This window comes from Protomyctophum bolini, assembly GCF_963924005.1.
Source record: "Protomyctophum bolini genome assembly, chromosome: 10".
Taxonomy (NCBI): Eukaryota; Metazoa; Chordata; class Actinopteri; order Myctophiformes; family Myctophidae; genus Protomyctophum; species Protomyctophum bolini.
In genome coordinates, this window is record NC_137871.1 from 38,725,255 (window position 1) to 38,748,263 (window position 23,009).

The following is a 23,009-nucleotide window of genomic DNA, read 5'->3' on the forward strand; positions in this document are numbered from 1 at the left end:
TATATCTATATGACATATCTATGTGACTATATACCTTTGCGTTTGCGGTTCTGAACACCTTTGGCATTCATTATAAGATTCAAGTTAAATCCTACCAAAAACGTGTTTCCTCTGTCCGTGCGATTGTGTGTGTGTGTGTGTGTGTGTGTGTGTGTGTGTGTGTGTGTGTGTGGCAGCCGTTTTCTGGGCGTTTTAGTCTGTGGGTTTTCTAAACCAATGAAAAGGAGCTTGGCTAAATAATAACTACGTTGGATCCATTTGGAACACAGGTTCCTTTTCCATTTCCTGGAAAGCAGTTTGGGAGATTATCTCCCTACGCACACAGCCTCCTGTTAGCTTTTAGATTCCGGTGAGTTTGTGAACTTGTAGCTTGGCATCCTGCCACTATAAGTATAACTTGTGATTTTGGGTTAGGGTAACAAAAAAAAAAAAAGGTAAAAGAAATGGCATTTCTAAAATTGCCGTCCTAAATGTTGATATCATCACAAGTATAATAAAAGTGTGTGTGTGTGTGTGTGTGTGTGTGTGTGTGTGTGTGTGTGTGTGCGCGCGTGCTCACGTGTGTGCAGAGTTGGTGGCTTTCATCCAACCAAACCCAGGCAGACAGGACCAGTGCAGGAGCTGATGGGAGCTGCAGAAGCCAGCGCTGTATACCTCGGCCCTTTCATCTCTTCATCAGGGGGGTTCAAAGACACCGGCAGCTCTTTGATTCCATCACCACCATCACTCCCTTGATGTGGAAATCTAAATTTGAGAGAAATTGAACAAGGAGGGGAGGAGGTGGGACAGAGACGTAGTAGTGAGTGAGTGAGTGAAGGTGCGTGTGTGTGTGTGTGTGTATGCGGGGGGTGAAAATGACACATTAGACCGGATGAAGGAAATAAGCGCGCCCTTCGCCACCCTCCAGAGACGACACTAATGACACTGGAGCAGAAGAGGAAGAAGAAGAAAAGAGATGAGAAAAACGGGAATGGTTGTTCTGTAAAGGACATGGCCTCCAGCACTGGACCACCACACACACACACACACACACACACACACACACACACACACACACACACCAAGTTTATTCTGTGCCTCAGTGGTGGAAGAAGGACTCACATGTTTTACTTAAGTAAAAGTATCAATACTGCAATACTGAAATACCTGTATCTAGACTGCCTAATTCCAGTGCGATATTCCTAATTCCACGCTATTTTCATTTCAACACATTTTTACAAAATTGTATTGCACGATAGCACCAGTGCCAGAATGAAAAGACAAACTGCAGATTGTTTTGCCTGGCTCTTAAGTCTTTGAAACTGTTTGTCATTTTAGCAAGGGCAAACATCAAACCAACACATAAACCTTGTTTCGCTATATGCTGTAAAAAAAAAAAAAAACGCACGCACGAGTATATACAGTTTATTTGTTGTCTGATATTTTTGAAAAATCGTGAAAATGTGGCACAAGTCTTTGAATATATATTTCAGAGCGAACATTTTTAACTAAACTATTGGCTTCTGGGGGGTCCCTGGAACTACATATTTTGAGATGGGGGTCCGTGGCCCAATAGAGATAATTCTGGGGGTCCTTGACATGAAAAAGGTTGAGCCCCACTGACATAGAAACATGGGTTTTTCATTTAAAAAGTTAGGATTTAGAAGACCTTTTTTTTATCGACTTCAGTCCAAAATGGGTTAACCTGTTTCTATCTTTTTGCCTTCTGTTCGCACGCTATCTCTATCCTCTCTCTTCTCATGTAAAAGCTACGATATGATGAAATGTGTACGAAACAAGAAATCACCAACTCCTTTGCGCCTCTAAACCTGTGATGTGACAAATTAAGCAGATTCTGATTCCGTTTCTGCGCCTGTGGTGTTGTTTGCATCGATGTTTCCATTTAGCGCTGAGTCATGAAGGCCACAACAGAATGCCAACGATGAGTCATTTTGACAGGGTGTACTCGCTCCAATCCGAGAGTGAACTTCGCTCGTAGCTTTTTCTCTCTGTATTCAGTCACGCTTTCTCCAGCTGGCAGTTAAATTTCGATCTGCTGATATAATTGTGTTTCCGGAGGGCTCCATAGAGACCCTACTGTCAATATCAGGCAACAGGACAGATCATGTAGTCATTGGTATTATAACAATAATGCAATGAGGGAAAAAAAAGCAAAAAAAAAAAGCAATACAATATCCCTGCACTTTTACAAACTGAATGTTTTATGTTAAGTATCACATGATTCAGTTCAGTTAAATTTGTGCCAATATGAATATTTTCAGCATTTTGGAATGAAAAATATAGTGAAAACTAATATTCAGAAAATTATTATTGAATATTATCTGCGTGATAAAAGGTTTGTCCTTGGACTAAGGGCTTTTGAGGTGTTTTGCATACAATTATTTGTGTAGAGTTATATCATACCGGTATCCAGACTTCCCAATTACAGTGAGACATTCCACCCACAGCCAGTCTATTTTCATTTCAACAAATTAGTAGAGGAAATTGTATCGCGTGAAACACGAGTGCCAGAATAAAATGACAAACTGCAGATTGTTTTGCCTGGCTCTTACGTCCTTGAGACGGTTTGTCATTTTAGAGCAAGGAAAAACATCAAACCCACACATAAACCGTGTTTCACTAAAGGTACGCCACACAAAGCACAACAGAGAAACAACCAAATACAGAAAACAATGCTGTTTCCTAAAGAAGTGAAAGAATAACAACGATGTAGGCATGGAGGCGCAAGGCCAAGGAAAGTTGAATTGCAACTACTGTTTGTGAAGAATTAACTTTCTTGGAGTTTTCTTTTGGCAAGACAGCACATAGTCATGAAGGGGATGTCATTTCTGGCAGAAATCATAGCTAATTATGTGCACATAAGGCAAGTATCACGCAAAGAGCCAGAGCATCACAGACTTCACTATAGTCACCACTTCACGTTCAGTTTACCACAAGCTAAGATCAAACAGAGCGACGTTCTCAATTGTTCCATGTGCTGCAAACCCTGTTAACTGAAACAGACTTTCTACCTCATATCCAAGCTAATTAATTCAATGCTTAATTTATATATACTCCATCCATTGTAGGACGCTGTTGTGTGCTGAAAGAAAATGTCATATAGGGCTATATCATGAACACAATGTACAAAAAGAAAAATGCAGAATGAATAATGAGTATTGCATTACAAGCTACTCAAACGCCCAACACCTTTAATTAACATCCAAAAGTCAATGTAACTACGGTAACAATACCTTCAAACCTTAACATTAAGGGGACAGCCCTCCTAGATGATGCATCACACACACACACACACACACACACACACACTGTACACACAACAATGGGGCGTATGGGATAGGGGCGTGCCACCTGGTGGAGATTGGCTCTCCACTTTCTAGTTAAACTATATAAACATGTACACACCATACTAAATGTATACATATTAAAAGGCAAAAAGAACATATACTCTTGCCTAAAGACACAATCATCAACAAAAAAAGTGTTGACCAATTATCTGGTCGAACACCATTTACTAAAAGAGAAACCCAGACCATAACACATAACGTATCCATGAATCAGCCCTATAATCCTGTCCCAACATACATGTTGGCCTTGGCTTGCAATTGTTTCATATATAGATGCCCCATGATTGCCCCCTGTTCTCCATTTTCCTAACACCCCCCCCCCCACAGTAAAATGCCACAGTTAATAGAGCTAGTTGTAGACATTCTAATGCGGGTATTTTATTAGCTCCAAACTTCTTTTCTTTTCTACGAATCGTCTATTAATAGTGTATTCACACATATTCACACAGGTTTGTCACCCTCAAGCTGCTGTTCATCATACAGAACCCAGCGGTAGAGTTCTCAACAGGCCTGAAAATGAAAGACCATGGCATATTATGGTCACAAAAGAGGTACAACGTGTACTCTGACAAAGCCCCCCCCCCCCCCCACTATGACTCAGACATATTGGCCGGGTCGGCAGTGCGACGTAGGTGTGAGGGCTGCGTAGCGGCCCCAATCTCTAGTGTGCTAAAACATCACCGTGACAGCCTTGATACTAAGGACAGCAGGATTAAAAATAAATACAATAAAATAAAAATAATTAAATGAAAAGACAAAAAGAATCAATACACCCCAGTAAATTAGCTTTTAATATCAGAGATTCTCTTCAATTGCTCTTTGAGAGGATTACTTTACTGTAATCCCTAATGAAAGTAGCCAATCAAAAACGAGCTCCCAGTATTGTCCATACCGGCATGGACATCTCCAACTAGGACAAGAAAAAAGAAAAGAACTGTGGCGTGAAGATCTATTTAAACAGGAGAGAAGACAGACTCTCTGTCTTATTCTCTCCTGTTTAAATGGATTCCACAGATCGAATGAGTGAACAGGGTGTTGAGCGTTTCAGGGAGTGAGGGTGGAATGGCGTCACATTCACAGGAGGCAGACCGCGAATATCAAACAGAGAAGGACAAGACAGGCTATGAAAACTAAAGGAAAATGAATAATGAGACATCCGGCTCAACTGGTGAAGACAGTTCTGAGGAGAGATACTGTATGTGATTGGAATGAGAGCAGTGTCAGAAACAAACGGCTTGTTTAGTGATCCACATGCAATAAGCAAGTTTGTAACAAATAGAGTTGGAGAAATACGTTTGATGAGGGTAACGAGGACTGGGATGGTGACAGATGAAGTTGAGGTGTAAGCGGTATGGCGGGGGCGAGGTAACTTGTTTTCGATTGAGAGAAAGGCCAAGGAAGAATTGCCACTGACAGTTGACATGGATGCGGTTGTGGATGCTGATGGCCGTGTAGTGCGTGTACCAAGCCTCGATATAGAGATGGAATGAAGGAACTAACGAGTCCATCTGTATCACATTTGAAGACGAGTTGCCACTTGCCAGACAGAATTGACATAGAATATGTTTGTTATAGAGTTAGGCCGTTCGAGGCAGCACCACTGAGGAGTTTCTGATGCCAGGAATATATGGGCACGTGGCTGCAGTGTGCAGAGGGGGGAAAAAAAAGAAAAGAATGAAGGAAGTCAAGGTGAAGAGGATCAGAAAAGTAAAGAACAGAGAATGACATGTTCTTCATGTGGAAGCTGTGAAGAGTCTGGAAGGGAAGGACGTGGTGCAAAAGGAACCAGAGGGTAACAGGAATGGAGCTGAACACAGAACAAGTCTGCTTTGATAAAAATACATTTCTTGCATTGCAGAAAATCAGGGAGAATAAAGATGGTGGATATATTGGGTGGGCACTGTATATAATAATAATTGCACTGAGAAGCTGAAACTCCCATAACTGCCCATAAACCCGACATAAGAAGAAGAATGAGTAAACTGAAATGACTGCATGGCTGGCCAGCGGACTTTGGCTACTGAGCTGAATGGATTAGGCCGTGATCTCAGACACACAGTTGTCTCTCTGGGCCACCGAATCAATGCTATGTAGGAGATATATGTACTTTTTTGTCTTAACTTCTATTCTTCTTGAGAAAGACTCAGATTGTACAAATGGAGGCAAATGGACACTGGCGGAACAATACCGGGCTGGCCGGGGGGCACAGCGCACAAAGTAACTCATTATTTTACTTACTTTACTTTTCCGTTATACAGTATGCCACAAAGAAAATATGTAAACGTATTTTTCTAATGAAAACTTTCCTATTGCCCTAAGGTACTTCCATGCCAAAGGGAAAACGAAATTAAAGATTTAGGGGATGAGGGGGTGGAAAGTTACCCTCTTAAATGTCTTTTTTTGAATTAAATTAGCATATTTGACCCCTTTTGTCATGGTAACGAGAAAATGATTGGGCTTACTTTTGCTTTGAATTGGATTACTTGGCCCCAAAAATGAACACTTTAATTGACACCAATTGTATTATTATAGCTTTAACAGAAGCAAATATATTGGTTCTGCTGTATTGCTGTAAATATTTCTGAAATGAAGGTTGTAGCAACTCATCTCTTTGGATAAAACTTTTCCTATGACGATGAAGGTACTTCCATACCAAAGGGGACCTCTGTATCATGCCTTAAAGTTAACAGCTTAATTTTCGGCATTAACCCTCCACTAATAAGGGCGATTGTATTACCCCCTTAACAAACATTATTTAAAAAGTGAGGGGCGCTCTTATCATCATACGTCTTCAGTCATTAGTCTTTTAATGTTTATGTTAAAGGACCACTTCACCTATCTTCATATAATAGGTCCTCACTAATAATCATGATAAAATGGCACAATTCTTTTCTACTCAGTCTGTGTCTCATAGGAGGGCTGTGGGCAGTTCAGAAACCCGTCCACCAGTGACATCATCGATGGGGAATCCAAGCTAATAGAAACTGCAGGCTTTCTAGTCCTGAAAAGTTGCAATGCAAAAATGGAAGCCATCGTTCTCACGATAATACAATCTAAACCTTTTTGTAAAAAAATGTTTAAAAATAAATCTGTCTAACGATAATGTCACTGCTGCCCACAGCACTCCTATGAGACACAGACTGAGTAGAAAAAAATGGTGCCATTTTATCATGATTATTAGAGAGGACCTATTCACCATTCATTAATCATTATCAATGGCATTTAATGTTTGTGTTAGGACAACGTTTTTGCACACTAAAAGCTGGACATAGGAGGGGCTAGCGGCCCTCAAAAAAGAAGAAAAAAATACGGTAATAACAGTGTGGCTTCATGAAGATTTCAGAGTTAATGTGAGATGCATAATGTATGAATCCATGTTTGCGCATGAGGTCCAATCCGAAATATGTGGAGAATCAGCCTACTTGACCCCATTCACAATTTTGCAGACTGTCCAGGGATATAATGATCTCCATGTCTGCTTCTCTAATCTCTAACCATTAGGTTATCACTGTTATGTGATATTTATTGGCCTAATCCCGAGTTTCCCAACTATCACAAGGCCTGTGGTCACACTGTCACAGAGCACTGTGGGAAATCATTCCCTCTCTACACATTGGGGTTGATTAATTTTTATTCATGGATTTGAAGTGGATTTTCCCTCCAGATTAAATGACCTAAGAAAGGCTTTGACATAACATTTCTCTACCCAATTCAAAGTCATTGAGAATGAAGACTATCATGACACATTGTGTGCATTAAATTAAAAAGGTGCTTTTTGGAGATGTGATTTACAGTATTATTCATTAGAATATGTTCCGAGGGCAGCATTTAATTTCATTGGTTCTCCCGCCCATCCTATCAGTGAGAGCAGGAGGCCGATGAAATTAAACGCTGCCCTCAGAACACATTCTAACGGTACCTGTGCAATTTGTATTTTAGAGGCCTGTGTTCCTCTGCCAGCCAAGTTTTAATATTGAGAAACAGGGCTTTAGGTTGGTAATGGGTGATGATTATGTTCTATGAACATTTGTCTCCATGTTCCATCTATACTGTTTTGCCCTCCTCATCATAGTTCATGTTCCCTCTACCGTGATGTTGATCCTTGGCCCCTATTTCTGTCATGTCACCTTACACTCTGAGTTGGTCACAAGAGCGGGAAAGTGCTTGGAGTCTCCCCTCCCCTCCTCTATTTTTTGCCATTTTTTATTAGCGTTGGAAATAACCACAGATAGAATATAAATGTCTCTTCATTACTGCAGTAGCCTATAATTCATTTATATTATAGATGGACATTGCATGCTACATGTGTGAATCGGGTCAGCAATGTCCTGACCCGATTCCCCGGACATTCCAGTGTTCTTATGAGAAAGTACCTGAATGTCACCAGCAACTGCAAAAGATGTTCTATCACATGAAATAAAGCATGACATGGTCCTCAAACATGCAGGCTGAACCTTGTGGACAAGGGGATAGTCATCTATAGCCCTAACCTGTGACCCCTGCGTCAGACAGAGAATGCTGAATGTTTTCCTGGATGTTGTGCAGTCTCTTTGTCTGTTGGTTCTGCCTCCATGTCTTTCTAATGAGACAAGCTGCTTTCAGTGTCAGGGTGAGCTAAGGGGTCTTGCTCTCCCTCCACCTCTGGGATTGGAGCTGGTCCGGTGTTGCTGGCTGTCCGTGGGCTGGCAGAAAAACACACATTAGTCTGGGTAATGGGGGTGGTGGGCTGCCTCACTCGCATTTGCAGCATTTGAACTTTGACCTCTCAGGAGAGAGAGAGAGAGAGCCGTGTTGGGCCGGGGGATTATTTGCTTGGGCAGCTGAATAAAGCTTCACACATACAGTGCGGAGCGCTGCTCCATGCACTGTTACAACGGTTATGAAACCAACCCTGAGGCCAGGGGATGTTTTACCGGTCCAGTGTGTGTATGAGTCTGTCTTTGTTGGTTTTGAATAGATAAATAATTAGATCCATGGGTTCATCGCCTAGGCTGCCCACGCAAGGTTAAAACAACACTACCTCTGATCTCCTTCCCTATTCTGTTGAAGCTTGGGCTGAAATGCATTCAGGGTGTGTGTGTTCTCTTTTAATGATTGTTAACACTTTACCTCGGTTGTTTTCGTTACTCTTGTGAGTCACATAAGCACATGAGCATCGACCTTGAAACAGCAAAACCTTTGAAAAACTTTACACAATCGTACACTGATCAAGCACTTTGTACAAAGCCTAGCAAAGAGCGGGAAGGGCAGAGTGTCGGAGGGGTGACAAGTATCATTGGGCCGGGACCTAGTTGTGGGTCACAGACTTCACGACTCGAGTAAAAATCCCATTTACTTTTCCTACATTTAAAACAATATATATTCCAGCCGATCTGCAAGCTCGCGACACGTTGTGCACTTGTATACATCTGCTATTTTCACTAGCTTGGGTCCCCGGGCCTTGTCAACCTGAAAAGTTTGAAAACCACTGGTCTGTGGTAGCCCGGGCCAATAAGATAGGATCGTCACCATGACCTCAAGCTACCTTCCAAGGCATTCAGAGAGCGTCTAACTTAATGATGAGACACACAACACACACTGATATGAGCACCAGGGTTACGCCTTCTTCCAGAGGTCACAGAACAGCCAGCTGGAAATGGTAAAGCGCTTTTATCCAAATCGCTTTACATTACACTGTGCATTGCATTCACCCATTCACACACATATGGTGGGGGAAACCATGCAAGGCACCAAGCTGCACATCAGGATTAATTAGGGGTTCAGCATCTTGCTCAAGGAGACTTCAACACTAACTCTGGGGGAACCCGGGATTGAGGAACTCCCCCCCCCCCCCCCCCCCCCCCCCCCCCCCCCCAACTGTATATGAAGAGATACCCAGGGACCATGCACTCTGAATGTCCTGCACACAGAAAGACCAACATCATTGTCACTATTACCAACAGGATAAGAGGTGGTGGTGTGCGTGAGGGAGATTGACTTTGTGGGTCATTTCAGCAAAGAATGGGAGTATATGTTTGAGAACTTCAACTGACTGTGGTGGGAGTAGTAGGGCTGAAGATTTACTGCGAGGATATAGCATAAACTAAAGATCCCAAAGACAGATGGCCTGCAGCCTGCGAAAACTGATAACCTTAACTGATAACCTGAAGCCATAGTTCAGAGGGTGGAGGAAGTCATAGAACAAGTGCGATCGCCTTGTCATCAGCACAAGATAGTCTGACAGAAATCTGTCCTTCCTTGTGGTCATGACGGGCAGACACGACAATTACCAGGGATGGAAAAAAGTACTCAAATATTTTACTCGAGTAAAAGTACTGCAATCTAGAAATACGTAAAAGTTTGGAATTCTAAATTTAGTTGAGTAAAAGTACAAAAGTATTTCTATCAATATGTACTTAAAGTAGGTCTACCAAAGGTTGAAAACACTTTGTTTATCTTCAAACATGTTGATAAATGTTTGAACATGAGATGTTTAATAATAGCCTACAGCTGACTTGCTCGAAAATATACATATTTTTGATTGCTCATGTTCTTTTATCACATTATTATTGTAGTTATAATTGGTACTGGTGGAACAGAAATATCATCCAGAAAAGTTCAAAATGTTTACAAAATGTTAATAGAAATTATTGGCTTCAATAACTGATTGTACATACTGTACACAGAGAGTTGTGATTCGGTATGCTTTTAATTACCGGTAATCATGAAGTCTATAATGGATGCAATTAATTATACGTTTTAATTGGGGTGTTTATTTTAGTTTTATATGATCAATTCTTGTTTTAAATGTTCTAGTTTAATTTACAGCCTAGAAAAAGTATGTTTCACAAATTAATTATATTGTGTACATTTAAAAGAAAATCAATATCAGATAAAACGTTTAAGATTTTATATTATGCACATGCCATGGTCACATAACCATTATATGTTGAGTGCATGCTTTGATGGTTACAGTTTTATAATCAGTTTTGATGAGTAAACCTTTGTGGAGATCTTCTCAGTTCTCATTGTATGCTAGTTACTGCCATTCAGGATGGAAAATGAAATCCATTTGGATTCGGGGAGAAGTAGTTTCATAAGGGGCTGGTATGAAGTACTTGATATAAACAGAAAACGTTCAGTTCACTAGTTTACACTCTACAACTGCCTTCATTTCATCTGATTGTCTGTCTGGCAGGCACTTAACAAGCGATAGTTAACTGTGTCTGTTAGAGAGAGGGGCAGAGAAGAGTGGCTTTGCTCAACTTGATTTATACTTATATTCTCCACTCTGATGAAGGTACATGTTCGATATATCATGCAGCCTTACTTATTAGCCTATATTTTGACTATTTATTTTTTCCCGATTAATCGGCGGCATCCCTAGTTGAGACGCAGAACTATCTCATGTACGTGGAGGTGGAAGCAGGGCTGGACTGGCCACAGGTCGTACTGGGCATATTTTTGACAGGCAGGCAGGCCAATAGGCGGCAGGCCACCAGGAAAGGTCCGGGCGTGCTGCCATTCTGCCATCATGATAATTTCACTGTACCTGTATCAGTGAGTGACAAATAAACCCTCTACAAAGGGTTGTGTAGTTGTCTGTTGGTTTGTATCATTTATGTTGTTCTGTAAAAGTGGTGGTATTAGGGCTTGTTTGTTTGTGTGTGCCTCCACGGAGTGGGGGGTAGAGTTTCTGCTATCTGCGTGCTGGTTGTGGTGGGCCGGTCTGGGCCAAATTCACGCGAAAATGACCGGGCCGAATTTTTGTCCCAGTCCAGCCCTGGTGGAAGGATAGGTGGAAGGAGAGTCATGTACAGTACACTGGGGGTTTAAACACTTCTCTTACCAGGCAGATCCTTGAGGCCTTGGATGATCTCCCCTCGTCTCTTCTGGAGCGAGACTCTGTCCTCGCTCACCATCAGGCCGAACATGATGAGAGACACAAACTGACTGGTGTATGCCTGGATAGATACACACACACACACACACACACACACACACACACACACACACGGTCATTAACTCATGTAAATGTCTTCAAAGTGTGTGCACAGTATTCAAAATACTTATGTTCTATATGCTCTATGTATTCGTCGCTATGTATTCAGCACAAACCATGAGTCACTGATGAAGACTGGACAGCCGAAACGTCTCTCGATTATGTCGGAGATAAAATGTATTGATAATGTACTTGTGTGTCACTGTGTTCGATCCAGCTAGTACCTTTGTTATTCATCATGATGTTATTTTGAGTGTATATAATAAATATCGCACCAGAAGTCAGAGAGCGACGACCACAACAAAAGTCCTACCTTGGTGCTGGCCACCCCGATCTCGGGCCCGGCGTTGATATGGACGCCGCAGTCCGTGTCTCTGGAGATGGAACTGCCCACCGTGTTGGTGATGCCCACGGTCAGCGCCCCGTTGCGCTTACAATACCGCAACGCCATCAAGGTGTCCGCTGTCTCACCTGGGAGGGAGGGGGGAGTGTCATTTGGAACCGTTAAATCAGTACGCCCAGCGATTTGCAGCTTCAGAGCCCATTTCAAGGTATGCAGTGGTCTGCATAAGGTCTATTATATGGTGTTAATTAGTGGTCTGCATAAGGTCTATTATATGGTGTTAATTAGTGGTCTGCATAAGGTCTATTATTATATGGTGTTATTTTTACCTGACTGGCTGATGAAGAAGCATACGTCATCCCTGAACACGGGCGTGTTGCGATCCAGGAAGTCACTGGCCAGCTCCACCATGACGGGCAGCTCCGTTAGTTCCTCCAGGATCTGTCTGGTCTAAAGGGGCACAGGGGGGACAGGAGAGGCAGAACACAGTCACCAATCTGTCTTCAACTACGTCACTGGTCTTCAACCTTATCCACGACCACTGGTTGAAAACCACTGAACTACATGTATTCATCCATCCATTCAGTCATCGACTACATGCTCTTGGGACTACTCACCGCCACAGCGGCGTGGAAGCTGGTGCCACAGCCAATCATGATGAGGCGTCTGCACCGCTTTATTAAGTCCATAATAATTATCCATAGTGTATAAATGATGGATAAGGGCCCAGGACAGATGATAGGCCTTTTCGGGGAGGGGTCAGATTGAATAAATGATGGACTTAGATTATGGACTTCGTCTCAACTGCCAAAGGTGTGAAAGGTGCACTGGGTGCATTCAAATAACTAGCAGAGATAATCTGAAAGGTGGGTGCATTCAAATAACCAGCAGAGATAATCTGAAAGGTGGGTGCATTCAAATAACCAGCAGAGATAATCTGAAAGGTGGGTGCATTCAAATAACTAGCAGAGATAATCTGAAAGGTGGGTGCATTCAAATAACTAGCAGAGATAATCTGAAAGGTGGGTGCATTCAAATAACCAGCAGAGATAATCTTACTCACAGGCTTTTACCGCAAGCATGGAAATCCTCTTCACGTTTGAGTGAATGGTCACGCCCATCCCCTACTAGCAGTAGGCCAGTAGGGGATAAAGTACAGTTTTAGACCGTGACAGAGGGGCGCCGTCTCAAGCAAACTCGAGCCACAAGAGACACCACCGAGCGCGTTGAAGTGCACGAGTTGCGAAGTTCGAGGTGCGATCGAAATGGAAAGATTGAGCAGATTGACAAGCAAGCTCACAATGTGTTGCATTATAAACCACTCTTGCTTAACAAACATATTGTATTTAACTAGCCAACAAAGAATTGTAATAATAAAAGCTAAATATAATCAGCCTCTGTAAGTGCCAATTCAATTTCATTAATAGTTTGCCCCACTCCGAGGTGAATGTCCATAATTCCTTCCATGATGACGTGCGTAGCACGTTCTGGACTGTCTTTGTGCAATTGGTGGCAATACTTCCAGTGATTTAGTCCTGCACTCATTGGTTTATGGCATTTCTAAATTCTGGCCTGGGAAAACAGCTTGTAGTCAGCTGAAACAGTATAAGCTAGCTTCTCTTATTATTATTTTTCACCGTTTACAAGTTTCCTATAAACGTTGTTGTGATGGCACCTTTTCTCATCCTCTCTGACCTTTTGTTCTCACCTCACCACCACATGGCTGGCCAGCTCGGCAGGGTCAACAGATGCTTGCATGCCTGAAGGCTTATTCATACTCCTTCATAGTTTTAGGTGATTGGGTGAGTAGTTCATTACCGTGGGGTGACGTCATGTTGTAGTTTCCGTTGGTCACCTTATCACCTAAAACTGGAGTATGAATAGGCCTTCAGGTTGACTCACCTGCAGGCATACTGTACAGTCGTCAGTCACTAGACAATAGTTTAGTTAATTGAAAGAGTTTATCTTCAAGGGAGAATGAATGCACGTTTCATGGCAATCTGCCCATTTGAGAGAACTTGTGTGCAATTTGGCCTAAGGCTTGTGCTGGAGGCAAGGCCATGGGGTTAAATCAGTAGGGTTTATCCTTGCTAAGGGCATACATTTTCATGGCAATTTCCCCATTAGATGTTGAGACATGTGGTGCTTGTGGACATTTATCTGAATCAGGGGCAGCCACTAAAATGTGGAACGCCCTACCAACCAACGACGTCGAGTCTGTGGGGGCTATAGCCCCCATGAAGATTTTCGTGGACATTTTATATTAACATTACAGATTTTCTGGGAATTATTGACCCTCTGTGACTCTGTCGCAAAATTCCGAAAATGTGAACCTCTCCGCCGGCTGTTCAGAGGTCTTAAAAGTACTGAAATGCTAATCAGGTTTCTTTTGTTTTCACCTAGCCAGGTATTATATGCCTACAGTACAGTGCCCATAGGCGGCGGGTGTGTAAGGCTAGGGAAGGCTTAGCCTTCCCAAAAATTATGCTGGGTATTTTTTTAAATATATATAATATGTGCGCAGCATTATATAGATGGCTATTGTGTGTGTGTGTGTGTGTGTGTGTTGTTGCTGCTCCCTGGTGATCGGGTAGGTAGGCTATACAGCAACTGGCCTAATCAGCATATGATTGGCATCTATTGGTATGTCTGTAAACCTCGTCCGTTTCCAGTCGCTTTGTAGCAAACAGTAGCGCGCGCTGGTTTGTTTTGGGAAACAGCAAAACGCAAAATGTATTTTCCAAGGCAAAGATAAAGTAATTCAGAAGAAGAAGCTGTGAGTCGGCTGTCAGAACTCAGCACCACCACCAGTGCCCGCACGGTTCACACCACTGCAGCAACACTGACACGTTCAGCGGAGTGACTGCTGTCTCTGTGCCGTCTGTAAAGAGCCATGAGCCGCGACTCCTGGGAGGGGCAGCAACACCGCCGGGTAATCTACACAGACTATAGTGAGACTACACACCGACTCGAGAAAAGACCCATATCGTCCAAAATAGGCTAATCAGTCGTTGTCTGTGTATAGGCTAATTCATTGGTAAAAGTACGCAAAATAACTAATTTTTAGACCATTTGGGAAATAAATAAATCCGCAGCGGCGCGATCTAAGGGTAATGGACACATAACGGACACCCGGGTATAAATGCAATAATTTATTAACAAGAAAATAATGAATATTTACAGATATATGGCATCATGCATAAATTACAATCAACATGAAACATATTACTTTTATTACAATTTTTTTGTGACTATGGCGTCTTCTCTCGTGTATCATCAGATGTCCGGCTCCATGCTCGCCTCTCCTTGGAGGCCAGTTGGGTCAAAACAAAGTATACCACATTGTGACAGCTGTAGTGAGTCTACAGTCCACCTGCCTGCTGGCAATATAGCCTGGTTGTGATATGTAGATGTGATTGATATTTTTTGTTTGTTTTTTTAAGTCATTCTATAACAACAAAGTAATTTAATTTATTTTATGTATTAATTGTATTTTATATATTACTATGTTATTACAAATTTTATTTATAACTATATTACTAATTGTATTTATTTGATGTATTACTATGTTATTACTAATTTTACTTCATGGATTACAAATTGTATTTGTTTTATGTATTACTGTTATTACTAATTTATTTTTTTATGCATTTATTTATTTTATGTATTACTGTTATTACTAATTGTATGCATTACTATATTGATAATTTAATTTATTTTATGTATTATTGTCTATATTACTAATTATATTTATTTTATCCATTACTAATTTTATTTTATGTATTACTAATTTTACTATTTTATTTTACTATTTTAATTTACTATAATCTATTTTTTTATCGTTTGTTTTATCCATTTATTTATATTATTAACTAGTTATTTATATTGGTTTATTATTTTATTGTTTAGAGCCCTGATTGATCACATCTACATATCACCACTACCAGTCAGGATCTGAGTGACTCAGAACCCTGGTGACCTCCAGATGGAGCCACACAGGAGACCAGCAACATCCTAAAGAAAAGAAAGAAAAGCTCATTACTACTTTGTTCATAAAACAATATTGATTTGCAGAATTACAGTACATGTCAAGCACAAACTCAATACAAAGACTGTTAACTGTAAGTGGACGACCCAATTAAGCATTACACTTGTTTACAAGAGGGTCCACCATGTTCAATTCATCAAAACATTTAGAGACGTACAAATAAGACACTTCTATATAGTCAAAGAACAGAACAGGAATTCATCATAAAGGAGGTAAAAAAGGGAAAATAAACTTATACAGTGATGGGAAAAGGGGAGTCAAGGGATTCACATGTCTTAATGACTGTTGGTAGGGCGTTCCACATTTTGGTGGCATAGGAGTGAAAATAATTTAGTCTCTTGTTTGTGCCGAATCTGGGTTGTACATGGTTCGTTGCACTCCCTCTGGTGTTGTGGGTGTGGACTTCGTTAACATAAAGGAAGTATCTAGACAGGTACATGGGTATCTTGGTGGTGTATCGAATCTTGTGGACCAGACCCATTGCAAGATGCTGTACTCTGTCGTCGACCCTAAGCCATTCCAGCCTGTCAAAGTGGGCAGGGGTGAGGTAGGTTCGAGGGGTGAGGCCAAGTAGGAGCCTGACCAGTTCTTTTGGGAGGTCTGGAGCCTAGTTTTAAGGGCCTTTGAGGTGCTGTGGTACCAGGAGGTGCATGCATAGTCAAAGAAAACTTGTACGAGGGCTCCTGTTAAGGTCTTCAAGGTGTTTTTGTTGACCAGTGAGGAGATCCTGTAAAGGAATCTTGTTCTTTGGTTGACTTTTTTGATTACGTTGGTGGCCATTTTATCACCGGAAAGATTAGCCTCCAGGATGGAACCTAGGTAGGTAATTTCATCTTTACGTGTGATAACATTGTCACCAACTCTAACCAAGAAGCCATTTGCCTTGCTGAGATTACTATTAGATCCAAAGAGAATGGATTCAGTTTTTCCCAGGTGTAAAGATAGTTTGTTATCAGCGAGCCAGGTGGAGATTCTACCGAGTTCAGAGCTGAGGGCCTTTTCAACCTGCAGTTTGTTCCTGTCCGAGACTAGCAGTGCCGAGTCATCTGCGAACAGGAACAAGTTGCAGTCACAAGCTGATGTCATGATCATAGTATGTGTGCGTGTGTTGTATAGTTACCTTGCTGTGATGTAACTCCAAAGGTGATCAGAAATAGTTGCTCCATCGGCTAGAAACGTGCTCTTCACCGGCATGATGATCTTGTTCCTAAAAAAAGTCTATAGTCAACCCTAACTGATTACAGAACATGATATAAAAAAAACACAACTAGAAGGATTTAGGCCTGTCACAATTACCTAATCGCCAAGTATTTGAGATACTTTTTTAGAGTCATAATCGTCTCCATGTTGAAAATGTTCATATATTGTCAAACATTTTAAAGAAATAATGCAAGCAACCGATCTACAAGCTCTAAATGTGTCACTTCTCTTTTTTTAGTGTATAAAGTTATTGAATTATGCCATGTGCATCTTTTTGTTTACAAAGCCTACAAAAGCCAAAGTTTTATTTAGAATGTTAGTATGACGCAATTAAATTGTTACTTGTAATTTATTTGAGCGACAATTAAAATCGGCCATTATAAAACCTTAAATTCTGACAGGCCTAAACAGGTTCCAGTGGCGTCTACCGAACCTTCTAGCTCCGTCCGAGCCTCCCAGCGACCCAGAAGTCCTCAGCGGAAACACCCGGGCAAAGCTTCGGATCTCGGGCATCGGCTGAGATCGCCAGTCTAACAAAGAACGAAAGACACACAGCCCAAATTAGCTTTGCTGTGTGTGTGCGTGTCCTGTCACAACATACACTTAGAGTAACGTTTAAGAATAGGGATCGACCAATTATCGGCAACGGACGATTATTGGCTTTTTACGAAGCCTAAAAAAGCCCTAACCCTAAAGCGGTTCGTACCGTTGAGTTCCTCACTGAGAAGGCCCAGGTCCGAAGTCCTCCAGCGTCTACCCAGATCGCCGTCCTCCGTCCTCCCATCCATGGACAGACCTGCAGATCTCCATCTCTAGAGGCTCCAGCCTCCAGCTGTGTCTATGATCTCCATCCTGAGAGAGAAAGAAACCATTAGCTCTACAAGCTCACAACACATTGCAGTGTGAGCTTGTAGATCTGCTATTTTTGCTGAACGGAATGGGGATGCTGGGGTTGAAGTGGTTAACAAAAGTGTCAAAGACTTTGATTAGCTTGGAAAGCTGACAGACATTCAACCAGAGTGCCACTAGGAGGCATCAACACATGTACAGTCCTCAACATCTTTTGTAATTTGTATTCAAGTTGTTACAAAGACCAAGAGGCACGCTCATGATATGAGATATTGACTCTCAAACTATTGTGCAGAGTCATTTAGATTTATCCTAAAATATTTAAAACATTTGGATTACTGTAAATGATGCCATTCTTCGTACCATAACAGTACAAAAGCAGTTATCCATCCTCAGAAACAAGCAAGAACTATTCCTACTCACAGCTCATCAGAGTCCTCTGAGGAAGCCCCCGGGGGGGGGGGGGGGGGGGGGGGAGCTTTGGAACGGATCTCTGTCCAGGGAACATCAGATCGTCTATCGATATCTCCATTCTAACAGGAAAAAAAACACACCAAATTAGCCTTTCTATGTGTGTGTGTGCGTGTGCGTGTGTGTGTGTGTGTGTGTGCACTCCCTGTCCAGCAGCCGCGTTCCAGCGACGTCTACCGCGATCTTCCTCCTAACAAAGAAAGATTGATTAGAGTGACCAAGAGCCAGATATATATTCTATCCTGTCACAACATATATACATAAAACTTTTATTTATAGAGAACATTTAAACAGAAGCTAAACATATCACTTACAGTAATAAACGTTTCAGTTAGGGTTCTTTTTGACAGGCCTAACAGGGTCTTACTTTGAGTCGTCTTCAGAGGAATGCAGATTCCTGGAGAGACCTGCAGTACATCTGGAAGAAAGACATGGCCGTTATCGTCTATGAATGGCTTCATAGAAAAGAGCTTCGCACATCACTCCCTTGTTGTTGCTGCCAATAGTCTATACTTCTTATTCTTGATGACAATTGTTTATTAATTTGATGTATTACTATGTGTTGTTGCTTACTGTAAGTCACTCTGGATGTGAGAACTGCCTAAATTGTTGAAATTCCTAGACGTGATCAATTAGGGTCATAGGGTGTGCTCTTCGGTGATAGCAGTGGTGTCATTTGTATATTTTTACAGTCCCACTCCTCCCCATCATATCTTGCGGTGAAGCTGGACAGAACACTGTCCTTTAAACAACACCTGACAGCGTCAAGAGAAAGACCACCGCCTGTGCCGCACCGATACGGCGTCCAGCCGGTACCGAGGCTCTGGTGTTCCCCACCGCTGAGTACTGTGCCTCAGTCTGGAGCAGTAGCCCTCATGTTGGTTTTGGGGCTTTTTATGCCTTTACTGATAATGAACAGTATAGACAGGAAAGGGGGAAGAGATGGGGAGTGACACGCGGCAAAGGCCGTCGGGAGTCGAACCCGCAGCACGCCGTCCGGCTGGCTTGGCAGCATAGGTGCCCAGACAGTTGAGCTAACCATCCGGGCCACACTTAAATATTTAATTGCAATTTATTTGTGCGACAATAATCGCCCAGTAAAAAGAAACCTCATAATCGTGAAAGGCCGGTTCTTACTGTGCGGTTCCTCACCGGGCAGGCCCAGGTCCGAAGTCCTCCGTCATCTACACAGATCTCCGTCCTAAGAAAGAAAGAAATAAGGACTAAATTAGCTTTTGTTGAGCTGCATATTGAAAACCACTTAAACCCTCTATAGATTTGATAAAACAGACCTTTAAAGAGAGCATTTGGTATATGCTCCGATTTCACTCTACACAAATTGATTTGCCAAACATTGTGAGCTTGTAGATCTGCTAATTTGGCTGAACGCTCCCCCCAGAATAGAGATGCTGGGGTTGAAGTGGTTAAAAAAAAGGGTCATTAAGACTTTGATTAGCTTGGAGAGCTGACAGACATTCAACCAGTGCCACTAGGAGGAATCATACTGCCATGCTATACTTCGTACCATAACAGTACAACAGATATCCATCCCAACAAGAAATATTCCTACTCACAGCTCATCAGAAGTCCTCAGAGGAAACCCCCGGGAGCGAAGCTTTGGAACGGATCTCTGTCCTTCCACGACGTCTACCACGACCCATCCACCCTAAGAAAGAAAGAACGAAAGTGACCAAGAGCCAGATATACGTACATTGTGTCCTTTCACATCATACACAAAATGTATAGAGAACATTTAAAACAGAAGCCGACCATACCACTCGCAGTAATAGAAAAGCCTAAGTGGTTTCTTACTTTGAGCCGCCTTCAGAGCCCCCCATGCAGATTCATCCATGGACAGCGAGAACTGCAGATGTCCACCTGTAGGGGCTCCGGTTGAGCCTCGCAGCATCTGGAATGAAAACATGGTGGTTATAGTCTATGAATGGTTGCACATCACTCACTTGTTGCTGCCGCCAATAGGAATTTGTGATGTCTGTGTGGCGACAATTGCTGTGTGTCTGTTTTTTTATAATACATACAATTTATATAGCACTTTTCAAGGTACCCAAAGTTGCTTCACAAAACAGTAAAAACAAATTTATTTGAAAATAAACTAGATTAAAAAGGTTCAAAACTAGATTTTTTTGTGTTTAGAATGTTTGTGAAGCTTTTCAGTTCCACACCAGTAACTGCTGTTCAACACCAACAGCTACATCCATGACCTCCCTGCAACAACATCAATGAAGTATGGCTATGCAGACGACCTGAGTACTGTGTCCCAGTCTGGAGCCGTAGCTCTCATGTCAAGAAGCTGGATGCTGCCCTCAACACCGGATGGGCCACCCCAAACAAACTGCCTGCCTGTTCTCGCTGGAATCACTCCAACAGAGGTCAGACGAGAAGCAGCCACGCTGGCCCTCACCGGGAAGGCACAGCTGAGTGAATCCCAGCCATCTCCTCCACAAGGTCGTCAGAGACACCACAGCACACGTGCCTCAAGTCACGGTGCCCTTTGCCACAACACACACACACACACACACACACACACACCAAGTCACGGCGACCTTTGCCACAGCACACGTGCCTCAAGTCACTGTGCCCCTTTTCCACACAGGCCCAGGAACTGCTCCACACAACACCAGCTGACACCTCCAAGGCATCCTGTGTGAAGGCAAGACAGAGGGACCAGTGGAATACATCGAGAACCCCAAATATGTTCTTTGCCAGCACCTCCACTGCAATGGGTGGACAACCCTCAAAGCAGAAGTGGGACATCTCGGACAGTGCCCACTGTGAATGCGAGGATCCACTACAGACTGTGGAACACGTAATGGCCATTTTCCCCAAATACCGGCCACCGAATGGTGATCGTGGCTTAGGTGACCTAGACAATGACACATTGTAGCCTACTGGCTTGCTGCAACAGAGCTGAAGTTCTATGGACATACGGCAGAAGATGTTTAAGAAACTTATTTTTTGTAATTTCTTCATTTTTTCGGCAAACCTTTGTGGCATATAATTTATGGAACATGTGGATGTTTCTTTATTTATTGGTGAAGTTTTAGTGCCACTTGTGGCATTCTTTGAAATGTATTGACACGTTTGATATATGTTTTTGTTAGGGATGTCCGATATTATCGGCCGATAAAGGCATTAAAAATTAATAACCCTAACCCTTAATTTTACTTTATTTATTCTTTTACATTCAAAACATCTACAAGCTCACAATACAATAAGACACATGTGAGCTTGTAGATCTGCTATTTTCAAAATATTTTTATACATTTGAAAACTTGAGAAGAGAGATTAGATCATTTTAGATGAGACATTTTGCATAATGAGTAATTATTAATAATTACTTTTGGTATTTCAAGTACATTTTATACCAAAACCTTTGTACCTTTACTCGAGTACATGTTGAATTGTAACGGAGTATTTCTATATTGCAGTATTGCCTACTTTTATTTAAGTAAAAAGTTTGAGTTATGTTTCCACCACTGGAAAAAGCCTGCATATAATATATATATATATATCGGTATCTGTTGATATCGGCAATTAGGAGTTGGACAAGATCCAACACTGACTGTAGGACATCCCTTGATTTGTGTTTGAGCTTGTGGCATTTTGTGCAGCATTTGTTTGTTTGTTTTGTGAACGACCAGAGCACACCCAGTATGTATCACAAGGCTATTCCACCAGTCAGGTGTACTTATATCTACATCTCATAAGCGGCCATGAACTAAACACTACAGATATCACAATTTGACTTTGGCAGCAGCAAGAAACGACTGATATGCAAAGCTCTTCAGCCATGCTTCTCTCTATACAAACACTCATAATGTCCACATGGACATCTTAGCAGCCAGCATGGGGTGGTTCACACAGGAGACCAGGTTCAGTGTTCCAGCAGCATCTACGGTCATCTCCATCTACATCTACAAAAAAAATACATCAGAAGCTGACCATATCACTCACAGTAATAGAAACATTTTAAAAGGATCTCTGGCTAATAGAACATATATTCCTTAACATTATACTTGCCATCTATAACTAAAATATAAACCAGTTAAATATTTTATTTCTTTCATATAATCTTTTACAGGAACTGTTCCCGTCACAGGTTTGTGATGTCCATGTGTGGTCCAGCGCTATGGAATGCACTTGCTAATAAAAAGTACTTAAAATATTGCTTTGATGCTTATATCAATTAAGCTGTTTTTGTATTAGCAAACACACGGACAGGCCTCTTTCATACTGGAGTAATTCATCCGCTTCATTTACAGACATCAGTAAAACGTGACGTGACGTCCGTATTTAGAATACAACAGCAGCGCTTATTTTCCAGATCCAAACTTAGCGTTGCACGAAGCTTGCTTAATAGCAACATCAATTTATTCCAATCCACATTAAATGTCGCGCTCTGTGCGTTCATTCATCCGTATGGTATAGCTCATTTCATTAGCTTCAACTTGAATGTAGGGCCAATATGCCTTTCTTTCTTTTATCACCAGAGATATACGGTTTAACAACGTGCTCACACTTTGGGACTTGGGCGTCTTGTTGTTTACTCACTTGTAGTTGTTTGTCGATGGTGATTGATGATGACTGCAACAGGTTGATTATTATGGTAGGAGTTTGTGTTGTGTGTGTAGCGAACCAGGCTGGACAAAGAGGTTGAAGGCCGACTGATGATGTGAAGTTTCTTTAATGGATCAACGTGAAAACTAAAAACAAGACACAAACATATAATCAATACAGGCAGACATATCC

The 23,009-nt window shown here is 41.9% G+C and overlaps 2 long non-coding RNA genes across 2 annotated transcripts; both read right to left on the reverse strand.

Moving 5' to 3' along the window:
- Positions 1 to 15,518: 15,518 nt before the first annotated feature.
- On the reverse strand, positions 15,519 to 17,451 carry LOC308322690. The gene is made up of 3 exons (XR_013964742.1): positions 17,353 to 17,451; positions 16,840 to 16,926; positions 15,519 to 15,685 (listed from the first exon to the last, which is right to left on the reverse strand). It is a non-coding gene; the product is annotated as an uncharacterized lncRNA (long non-coding RNA).
- A 1,167-nt stretch (positions 17,452 to 18,618) lies between these two features.
- On the reverse strand, positions 18,619 to 20,359 carry LOC308322597. The gene is made up of 4 exons (XR_013964733.1): positions 20,052 to 20,359; positions 19,814 to 19,905; positions 19,377 to 19,440; positions 18,619 to 18,657 (listed from the first exon to the last, which is right to left on the reverse strand). It is a non-coding gene; the product is annotated as an uncharacterized lncRNA (long non-coding RNA).
- Positions 20,360 to 23,009: the final 2,650 nt, after the last annotated feature.